Source organism: Hipposideros armiger, unplaced genomic scaffold (assembly GCF_001890085.2).
Source record: "Hipposideros armiger isolate ML-2016 unplaced genomic scaffold, ASM189008v1 scaffold_49, whole genome shotgun sequence".
Taxonomy (NCBI): Eukaryota; Metazoa; Chordata; class Mammalia; order Chiroptera; family Hipposideridae; genus Hipposideros; species Hipposideros armiger.
This window is the reverse complement of record NW_017731399.1, coordinates 742,915-753,050: the sequence shown is the minus strand read 5'-3', so window position 1 is coordinate 753,050 and position 10,136 is coordinate 742,915. Positions and strand designations below refer to the sequence as shown.

At 50.7% G+C, this 10,136-nt stretch overlaps 1 long non-coding RNA gene across 4 annotated transcripts in view; it reads right to left on the bottom strand.

Moving 5' to 3' along the window:
• The window catches only part of LOC109381556 (uncharacterized), a 53,774-nt gene that overhangs the window by 15,759 nt on the left and 27,879 nt on the right, over nt 1-10,136 (bottom strand). The window contains exon 1 of one of the 4 annotated variants that reach the window (XR_002123774.1): nt 1,163-1,243. The exons of the other annotated variants lie outside the window; for them this stretch is intronic. This is a non-coding gene — a long non-coding RNA (uncharacterized LOC109381556). Of the gene's footprint in view, nt 1-1,162; nt 1,244-10,136 lie in introns of those variants that run through there. 4 annotated transcript variants of the gene reach the window in all.

Sequence of the window (10,136 nt, the reverse complement as noted above, 5' to 3'; positions counted from 1 at the left end):
TACATCCGCAGGGCTTGGAGGGTCTGAAAGTAAAGCACAGTTCTCTCCACTTATCCTGGAGGCAACTCCACCAAGCTGCTCCCGCCTGACCAAACAGTCCTCCCCTAACAGAGTCCCTACCTGGACCTCCTACCTCCTACCTCCACGTCTCCACTACCGCCTGCTGCTCTGACATTCCACCTGATTCCATTTCCCTCTAAGCAGAGTAAGCAGGGCAAGAACCTAGTTGTGCTCCTCTCCTAGTTGTGTTGACCTCTGTTCCCGCCTGAGGCCTGACTCTTGACCCCAGAACTCCAGCCATAAGCTGGGCAGACAGAGGGTCTAAGGTCCATGCCGTTGTGAATTGCCCAAGGCTGAACTGGGACGAGACACAGAGGGACTGGGAACACAGGCTCCAGGCCCCACAGGCTCAAGGACCATCAGGCATGTGCCCTGGGCCAGGGGTCACCGGGTTTTACAGCCTGAAGGTGTGGGAGGCTGAGGATATTGTTCCTCTTGGAAATGGGTGGCAAGGGAACTGAGGATTCACCACCTCACACACACAGAGGCGTGCACGCGGGCGCGCACACACACACACCTGCTTTGGAGAGACAGGATGGAATCACGGGTTCTGTCCAAGTCTTTAGAGCTCACCTGGCCCAGAGCCATCATTCTACACATAAAGAAACAGACCCAGAGAGGAGAAGGACTATGTGTCCAAGGTCACACAGCTTGCTGTCCAGTCTTTAGCTTCTGGACATCCAGCCAGGTCACCAAATAATGGGCGATCCGAGCCCCAGCCTGCCTTCCCTGTGGCCAGCAGTAGCAGCTTTGTGTGTTAAGCTTGGAAACAGCTGATAAAATGGGTGTTCTCATCCTCTGGGCGGCCACAGCATTCATGTTTGGCTGCTGAGAGGCAGAGTGAGACCATGCTGGCTCTGTAGGGTGCCCGGAAGCTGGGGTAAGAAGGGAACCAGCCTAGCATCCCGAGGTCCCTCCAGGCTCTGCGATTCAGCAGAGTGCAGACACCTTGGATGGGGTGAGTCTCCGGTCCTCCAGAAAATGAGAGTACAGAGGGACTGGGCAGGGGATTTGGACCCTCAGCAAGTGAGCTGTGGAAAGACAGAGGGCACAGACTTTGACATTAGAACAACTGGGTGCAAACCCTGACTCAGCTACTCACTGGTTTCCATGGCCTTAACCTCACCGCGCCTCTGTTTCTTCACCTGTAAGGTGGGAACAATCGTACCGACCTCAGGTTGTGGTGAGGAATAAAGGCTGTGTGTGGCACTCAAGTGAGACGGTGGATTCATGTGTGGTCATTGGTCAATTTGTCGTGGGGCCGCCCACAACCCCATGTGACCATCACTAAACCTCTGGGACTGGCTGGCCTCCCAGGGCTACAGCCAGAAAGCAGGGTGCTGATCCCTCTAATCTTGGTTATGCAAACATAACTGGGGCTTCTAGTGTCCGTCCCCCAAAAGATTCAGCCCAGAGAGTGGGGAGGTGAGCAGGTCCAGGAATATTTCCCCACCCCACCCCCAGCCTTCTTCCTCCCCGACCTGGAGACCATCTTTATCCTGGGGGTTGATGGGAAAAGGGGCAAAGAAAGGAGATGATTCATCTTGCCTGATCATATCTCCCCAAATCACTCCATCTTTAACCTTTAAAAAATATATAAAAGCGGTAAGTTTGACATCTATATTCATCATCTTGCAGATGGATGGCTGAGGAGTGTCCTAGGGTTAAATCATGAGCTAGTACTCGCCTGTCATCACAAACCCAGCAAAAAGGGGCGGAGTGTAAAACCTGCAGGAGTCAGAGCAGAGGATCCAGAACCCGCAGGTTGTCCCCTGCTGCGGGCTTTGGCCCAGAGCCAAAGTGAGAACTGCTGAGGAGGAGAGAACGGAGGGCTGCCTCCTTCCTCTTTCAAGGAAACGGAAAAGATGATGGTCCCCCTTAGCCCCACCTCCTCCCCGCTGGTCAGAAAGAGCTGCCCCAAAAATCTGGCTTTCTATACTGGCCCGGAGCCTGCTCCTTTCAGAGAGATTCCCCTAGATCCTGCTCTGGGCTCTTCTCCTTCCCTCTCACCGGGAGCCTCCCCTGGTCCAGGATATGAGCTTAGAGTGGAATAGGCTTGGCTTCACCCGCCTTCACCAACCACCTGTGTGACCTCGACAGGCTGCTTAAAACTTTGTAAAGTGGGAGTACGTAGTACTCACACTTCCCTCTGAGAATTAGACAAGATCATGTGTATAAAGTGCTAAGCACAGCGCCTGGCTTAGAGTCCAGAGAGGGCAGTTATTTTTGTTCTTAATATCATCATCCCCATCAGCTCAGAGAACAAGTTCATAAACTGCTCCCTAACAGAGCCATTTAAGGGAGGCCTGCAAGGCAGCTGTCCAGATACTCACCCAGGAGGAGACTCTAACACTGGGTGCTACAACATCGCTGGTCCGCTAGCAGGACTGAGAAAGCCAGTGTTCTCCAGCACCTCTGCGGCAAGAGACTAGCTGCCCAGGTGGGGGAGGGACCCTCTTGCCGAGGGGTATCCATTTGTTAGTAGAGAGGTGTCAGCAACTTAGGGCAGGGCCAAACTCCCCAGGAGAGTAAAGGAAAACTTGAGGCTGCTGCCTGCCTCCACTCCTTTACCTTGCATCCCCCATACAGGGCTCAGCCTCTCCCCCAAACAAATGTTGATAAAGGACTTAAATAACAGTGTGGAGGCATTCTGAACTATGACCATGCCAGGACGCCACGTGTCCCAGCCTGGCCCTCCTCCATCACAGGGCCTTCTAGCAGAAGTGCAGTCCGATACCAAGATGGGGAGAAGCCTCCAAGTGAGGGGGCTGGGGGCTGGGAAGCACTGTTTTTAAAGCCCCGCCCTTCGATCATCTTCTGTGGCTATTTCACCACCTGGCTGGCTGAGGTTCTCCTGGAGCAGGGCGACTCAAAGCACAGGCTAGCACCCCTCTGCAAAGTGCTCGCACAGATCCAGGGTGAGATAAGTACAGAAATTGTCAGCAAGCGTTTAGATCCTTTCAGAGCAATTCGGCAGAATCATTTTATGTCAGTTGAATCTCATAATAAAAAATTTGGGCTTGTATTTTTGTATGTGTCTTTGTTCATTTCATTTTTTTTCCAGCCATTCTTTTGTGTTAGATTTTACAAAAGCAATGGCCCATCCTTAATTTAATGGGAAATTAAAAAACAAACAATTGGGCCTTGACTACAGAGAGTTGGAGAAGCTCTGCTCCAGATGTCTTTTCATCTTGTACTTAGCAACCTTTATGTCAACATAATACATTAAAATGTGCCACTTGGGGAAATGGTGCACAGAGGGTGCAAAATGCCCCCATCCCTCACCCTCCACCCCAGCCATATGCCTGACCCTGGTTAATCCCAGTTGACAGCTCTCTATCTTACCCTGGAAACCATAGGACTTTCTGTCTCCACCACTCATTTGGCAATTTAGCTAATTTAAAAAATAATAATAATTGAGTGCAAGACTTTGTGCTATGAAATTAGACATGCTCGTCCTTGAGCTGGCCTCCTGTGGCTACTTTTTGGCCCCTGTTTCAGACACAGGGCCGCTTGTGTATGCAATCCTCCACTCCTAGCTTTGAGGCTCCTGGGGTGCTGAGCCCACCGCCCACCCTTCTCTGCACCCACCCCCTGCTGAGCACAGGGGGCTGCGGGAGGCAGATATACAAGTATCTAAACAGACCCAGCAGTGGAGCTGCCCAGGGGGTTGGCAGCGGGTGGGGAAAGGGAAGAGCAAAGAAGTGTCTCTTTCTTCCATGTTCAACTCCAAGCACCAGGGCTGTTTTCTTTTTGTTTTAAAACATACTGCCTTTTTAAAGTCCTACACGCACAAGATAAAACATTCAAAACCGACAGAGAGCAGACAATGGAAAGGGGGTGTGCAGTCCCCCAGCCCCAGGACCCCCCCCCTTCAGAGGCAACCACTCCTACCCTCCTTTCAAATGTTGTCTGCATCTATGAGCACTGCTGTGTAGCCCTGTCTCATTGTTTCCACACCAGGGAGAATGCACCCCATGCCCCTTCTGCACTGAGCCTTTTGTTTTCACAGCAGATAATGCAGCCAGCTACTGTTCTCATGTGTCCTTCTTCTCAGAACCTTTTTTCTCATAGATCTAGAGCTGGAAAGTTCCTCCAAAACCTGCTCTTTCAGGGATGCCCAAATGGGTCCTCAGGTACAGGTGTCTGTCTGCTGTGTCAGTCACCTGAGGCAGAGCTGGGGCCATACCCCTGGCCAGGAGTTAGTGGCCAGTGCCTAAAATTGGTGTTTCTTTAACACTTCACAGCCTGGGACTCTCCTGTGAGCTGCACGCCCTGTCAGATTTAGAACTGGCTGATTGTCTGTTCCTGTCTACTTACAAGTGAGGAAACTGAGGCTCAGGGAGGGAAAATGATTGCTCAGGTCACACAGGAAGTGAGTGCAGGGAGAACCCCAGCCAGGGGTGGTGTGTGGTCCACTGCACCAGGCCTTAGGGCCCGTCTTAGTTTCTTAGGGCTGCCATAACTGATTACCTCAAACTGGGTGGCTTAGGACAACAGAAATGTCTTGTCGCACAGTTTAGGAAGACAAAAGTCCAAGGTCAGGGTGCAGACAGGGCCACAGGCCCTCTGAGTGCCCCAGGGAGGACCTGTCCTCGCCTCTCCCAGCTTCTGGTGGCCCCCGGCACGCCTCGCCTTATAGACTCGTCACTGCGGCCTTTGCCTTGTCTTCACATGGCCTTCTCCCTGTGGCATCTGTGTCCTCCCATCCTCTTACAAGGACACTGGTCACTGGATTCAGGGCCTAGTCTAAATCTAAGATGATTATACCTCAAGATCTTCAGTTTATTACATCTGCAAAGACCCTATTTCCAAATAAGGTCACATTCTGAGGTTCCAGGTGCTCATAAATTCTTGCAGGGGGGGAGAGGGGGACATTATTCAATCCACTACAAAGCCTTCCGTCATAAACTGCTCCATGGGTAGACTCGAGGCCTGTTTGGGGCTGCCAACCCCCAGCCTCAGAGGTTCCTGGCAGCCTTAAACCTTGGGCACTGGTGGACCCAGAGGAGCAGCGTCAGGCTAGGAGCTGGGCATAGTGACCCAGACCCCCTGTACCAGTTTGGCACCCTCACCCCCAACTACTGTAACCCCTTCTTCTGAGAACTTCCCTGGCCTACTGGAGCTGCCTGGCCTGAAATACTGGTGATATGCGGACAGAAGCAATGATTGCATGATGCCAGGACACAAAAGGCCAGTCTCCTTGCCTCTGGAGGGGACAAACTTGGTGGTGCCATTCACACTCCAGAACCCTCTGTGAGAAAGGCTGAGGCGAGACCCAGCCGAACCCACCTGTTTGCCATGCACCTCCCTGCCCCCTGCTTCCCTCACTCCCTTACAAGTTCACCTGAGATCCTTCCTCAAAAATTCACTCGCACAAGAATCCCTGCCTCAGACTCTGCATCTAGACAGCCGGACCCCAGCTCATCATGACAGCGCGAGATCCTATGTGACAGGTAGGGGAACAGAGACAGTGGCCCTCCCTGAGTCAGCAAACTGCCCAGCCCTCCACCTCACTCGGCCCTCTCTCTGTGTTCACTGAGTGAGCATTCCTTGGGCACCAGACACACTCAAAGGTGGGGTGGGTGTGGCAGTGGCGGAAGGGATAGAATAAATACATATCACCATGGAGCTTGTATTATGGAAAAAGATGCACAGACGTGAGCCAACTTGAGAGCAATTACAGAGCCATGTGTTTGGCATGCCAAAAACAACCAGCTTCTCTGCTTATCTCTGGGACAAGTCACAAAGGGTTTCTCAGCAGAAATTTATTCCTAGGTACTCTCACCTCCCACCCTCCTCCCCACCTTGGCCATACTCTCTTGGCTACGATACTAGGAGAAAAGGGTTAACAGGCCAATTAGAGTCTGTCTGTAACAGACCCCATGGGTGGGTTAGTTAGTTAGTTAGTTAGTTAGTTAGTTAGTTAGTTAGTTAAGGAAGGGGAAATTTGGGGGTAATCCAGGCAGAGAGAACAACTTAGACAAGAGCCAAAGAGAGCATGGCCTGGTGAAGGAAGTGTCAGTAGTTCTGGAAGAAGTGTGAAGAGGATTGTTGGGAATAAAGCTCGCGAGTCCAGCAGAGAGGTCACATGTAACGTGGAGGGCCTTGTCTGCGAAGGAAAGGAGTTAGGACTTCCCCTTGAAAGCTGTGGGCAGCCACCAAAGGATTTTTGAAGGAAAACTACTTGATCCGATGTTCATTTTAGAAAAATTACTTTCGCAGTGGTTTGGAGGGTGTTAGTTATTAGTGTATGTTATTTATTACTGCATAACATCACTCTAAAACTTGCAGCTTAAAACAATGAACATTCGTGACCTGACCTGGTTTCTGAGGGTCAGGAATCTGAGAGTAGCCTCGTTGGGTGGCTCTGGATTAGGGTCTCTCCTGAGGTTGCAGCCAAACTGTCTGAAGGCTTGACTGGGGCTAGAAGATCAGCTTCCAAGATGGCTCACTCAGTGCTGTTGGCACAAAGCTTTAGGTCCTCCCTACATGGGCCTCCCCTTAGGGCTACTCACAATATGTCAGCTAACATCAGAGCCAGAAACCCAAGAGAACAAAAAGAAAGACACAGTGCTTTATGATGTAAGCACATACAGCCACTTGCACCATAGTCTATTTGTTCAAAGTGAGTTGGTAAGTCCAGCTTACACTCAAAGGAAGAGGAATTAGCCTCCACATTTTGAAAGAAGTGTCAAAGATTTGTGGACATGTTTCAAAGCCACTGTAAGTGGTTGGTTACCCTATAGGCAGAGAGGCCAGTTAGGAGACTATAGGAGTATCCCAGGAGAGAGAAGACATGGCCTGAACTAAGGCAGGGGCAATGGAAATGGAGAGAAGCAGGCATCTTGAAGAGTTATTATGACAGGGATGGCTTTTCTGTAGTGCAATGAACTGTGATAGGTCAGGAGCCAGTTGGCAGGAGAAGCATATAGGCACAACCCCTGAGAGGCAGGACCTCTAGTACGCAGAAGCGGCCTGAACTGCCTCCACCTGCAAACAGGAGGAGGATAGCAGGCTACCAACAGCCTCAAGGAGTGTTTGGATTACGGTAGGTGTCTGCAGCAGCTGGGGGGATGGAACCAGCACTAACCAGGCTGGAAACTTCCTGGAGTCCATGTATGGCTGACCCCTCCACCAGACTCTATGGGGGATCACATGACCTAGGTCTAACCAGTGTGAGCACTGTGTGTCCTTGACCACCGCGGTTGATCAGAAGTGGGCATTTTTGCTGAATGATTGGAGAAAAAAATACCATCTCGCTACTGGGGTTTCTAGGCTGTTGTGATGCAAGTCTGAAGTTGCTGATAGCCATCCGGTCACCATTTAGTGAAAAACTGCCTGAGAACAAAGCCTGCCCAGGGAAAAGCAGCCCAGAGAGATGGAAGGAAAGAGGTTCCTGATGACATCTGTGTACCTGGATCCAGCCATGCCTGAAAACAGAACCCCTAAGACTTTTAGTTATTTGAGCCTATAAATTCCCACTGGGGATTTTATGCCACTCATAACTGAGAGAGTCTTGAGTGACACCCTTCCCTGGAGGCAACATCATAGAAGTGGAAGACACAAAGTCAGAATAAGCAGATTATCTATCCAGCCATGAGCTCCCAACCTCTGGGATCCTCCTTTCGGGGCTAGCCTAAAGCTGGTCATTGTTTTATCAAGGGAGACTTTATTCCCTTACAAGTGCATCTGGAAAGAGGCTCGATCCTGCAGACTCATAATTAGGAGGGCCATGTAATGACAAGCTGGGCCCCTCAGGTGCTCAAATATGCAAATATCATCTAGTTCAGCCCTTATCTGATCCAAACAGTGTCTCCATCCAGCCCCAGTTAGGGCCATCCAGTTTGTGCTCAAAGTCTCTCATGGGCAAGGACTGTCCCTGGCTCACCGTCAACTTTTCCATTGAGCTAAGAACAAAGAGCACAGCTAGAAGGTTCTTCTTCCACCTGACAGAGCCAGTTTCTGTTTCCCTGAAGCTTCCACAGTCCCTAGCAACATAAGAAAAGTCCAAACCCACTTCCAAAGACAGTCCTTCAGGTCTTGAAGGAGAGCTGTCGTGTCCGTTTTTACTAATAGAGATTGAGTTCAGCTGCATAAAACAGAAACCAGACTTCAGCGGCTTGACCAAATGCAGAGAGAAATATTTTTTCATGGTACTATAGACCTGGGCTAAGCAGCCCAGAGTTCGTGTAACAACTCTATGAGGTCCTCACTGTCCCTGTTCCTTTCTACCCTTCTGCTCCACCATCCTTAACAGGTAGCTTTTAGCCTCATGGTTGCCTCACAGTCGCAAGGTGGCTGCCCCACCTCCAGACTCCAATCCATACTCCAAGCAGGAAGAAAAAAAGGAAAGCAACAAGGAAACAAAACTTTCCCAGGAACACCCAGCCAACTTCCATTTATGTCACACAGGCGAGAATTGTGTTGCAAGGCCTCTGCTAGTTGCAAAGAAGCATAGGATATCTTTTGTTTATTTGTTTAAATCTAGACTCACTGCTGCCTCAGGTAAAATGATGATGCTATTGGTTAAAAAAAAGGGGGGGGGCGGGGAAATAGGCATTGGGTAGGCAACTAGCAGTTGCTTCAAAAGCTTTCTCCAACGTTCCTTTATGGAGAGGCAGCACTGGAGCAAGGCTGAGACCTTGACTTGTGTGTGTGGGTGGGTTGGGAGGGTGGGGTGAGGTGGAGGTTAGATAGACCCCAATTCCATGTCCAGCCCCACCCCTTCCTTACCTGTGTGATTTAGGAGATATTATTAAGCTCTTTGCATTCCTGTTTGCTCCTTTGTTTCAAGAGGATGACTGTGTTTTTCTCAAGGGTTTCTGGAGTGATTAGATCACCTCCATGCAAAGCACCTTAATATTTAGACACTCAATGAATGTTAATTCTTCTCTTACTTCCTATAATTGCTCATCATGTGACATGTTTCTAGCCTCCTTTCCTCCCGAACATGTTCCCTAGAGCTACTTTAATGTCACTTTTAAAATGTAGCCACAGATGGAACGCAAAACTCCATTGTGTCTCAGCAGCATGGAGGACAATGAGGCTAGTCGCCTCCCCCACTCTGGGCACTGTACTTCCTTCTCACGCCACCCAGCTGCCTGGGGGGGATCCCATGAGCTCATGATTGTGGCGGGTATGGGGAACTCTGCACTCACTTCTCCTCCCTTTGGGCTCTTGGTCCATCAAGAACACACCAGGAGGAGCTGAGCAGGGGGCCTACACACAGGGCCAGCTTTATGAACACAGCACTGGACGCAGGATTGTCAGGGTCTCTCATTCCCCTTCTCAAATCAAGACTCTACGTGACTCTGACGTGATGTATTCTCCAATCAAAGCCAGAGAAACTAGGATCCAGGAAGCAAGGGCCTGTCTGGACCAGGCAGCCTAAGAAAGCCAGCTCAGTCTATTTAATCCAGGGAGGCCAAAAGTGAAGCACCAGCTGCTCCCCACACCCCCCCACCAAAGTTGAGAGGTGCCCATCCCAGGAGTGCCATGCTCTCCCCAGGCTATCCAATCAGATTGGTGGCTTTGCCTCTAGCAGGGAGGAAATTGAGAAGGGTGGTAAAGGAGGATGTAATAAACCAGATAATGGCCCCCAAAGATGTCTATATTCTAATCCTCAGAGCCTGTGAATGTCACCTTACACGGCAAAAAAAGGACTTTTCTTATGTGATTAAAAATCTTGAGATAAGGGCCGGCCAAGTGGCGCGATAGTTAAGAGCTGGCTTGGGATGCCAGAGGGCCCCAGTTCGGATCCCATATACGAGGGCCAGTGACACTGCCCTCCGCAGCTAAGATGCTGAACAGCGGCTCAATCTGGAGCTGGGCTGCCGTAGGTCGCCGGTGGCGGCGTAGGCTGCAGCCTCTGTGGCAGTGAGTTGCCATGGGCTACTGTGTGTAGCCAACAGCCAGCATGAGCGGCCAGCAGCCGCCGTGAGCGGCCGTCCAGAAGTTGGCGACTGATCTGCCTCACCCAGGAAGAGCACAATGATGGTGCCAACTTGGGCCAGTGAAGCAACATCCTCCACAACTAGATTGAAGAGCAAAGCAACAGCAACTTGTCTGTTCCC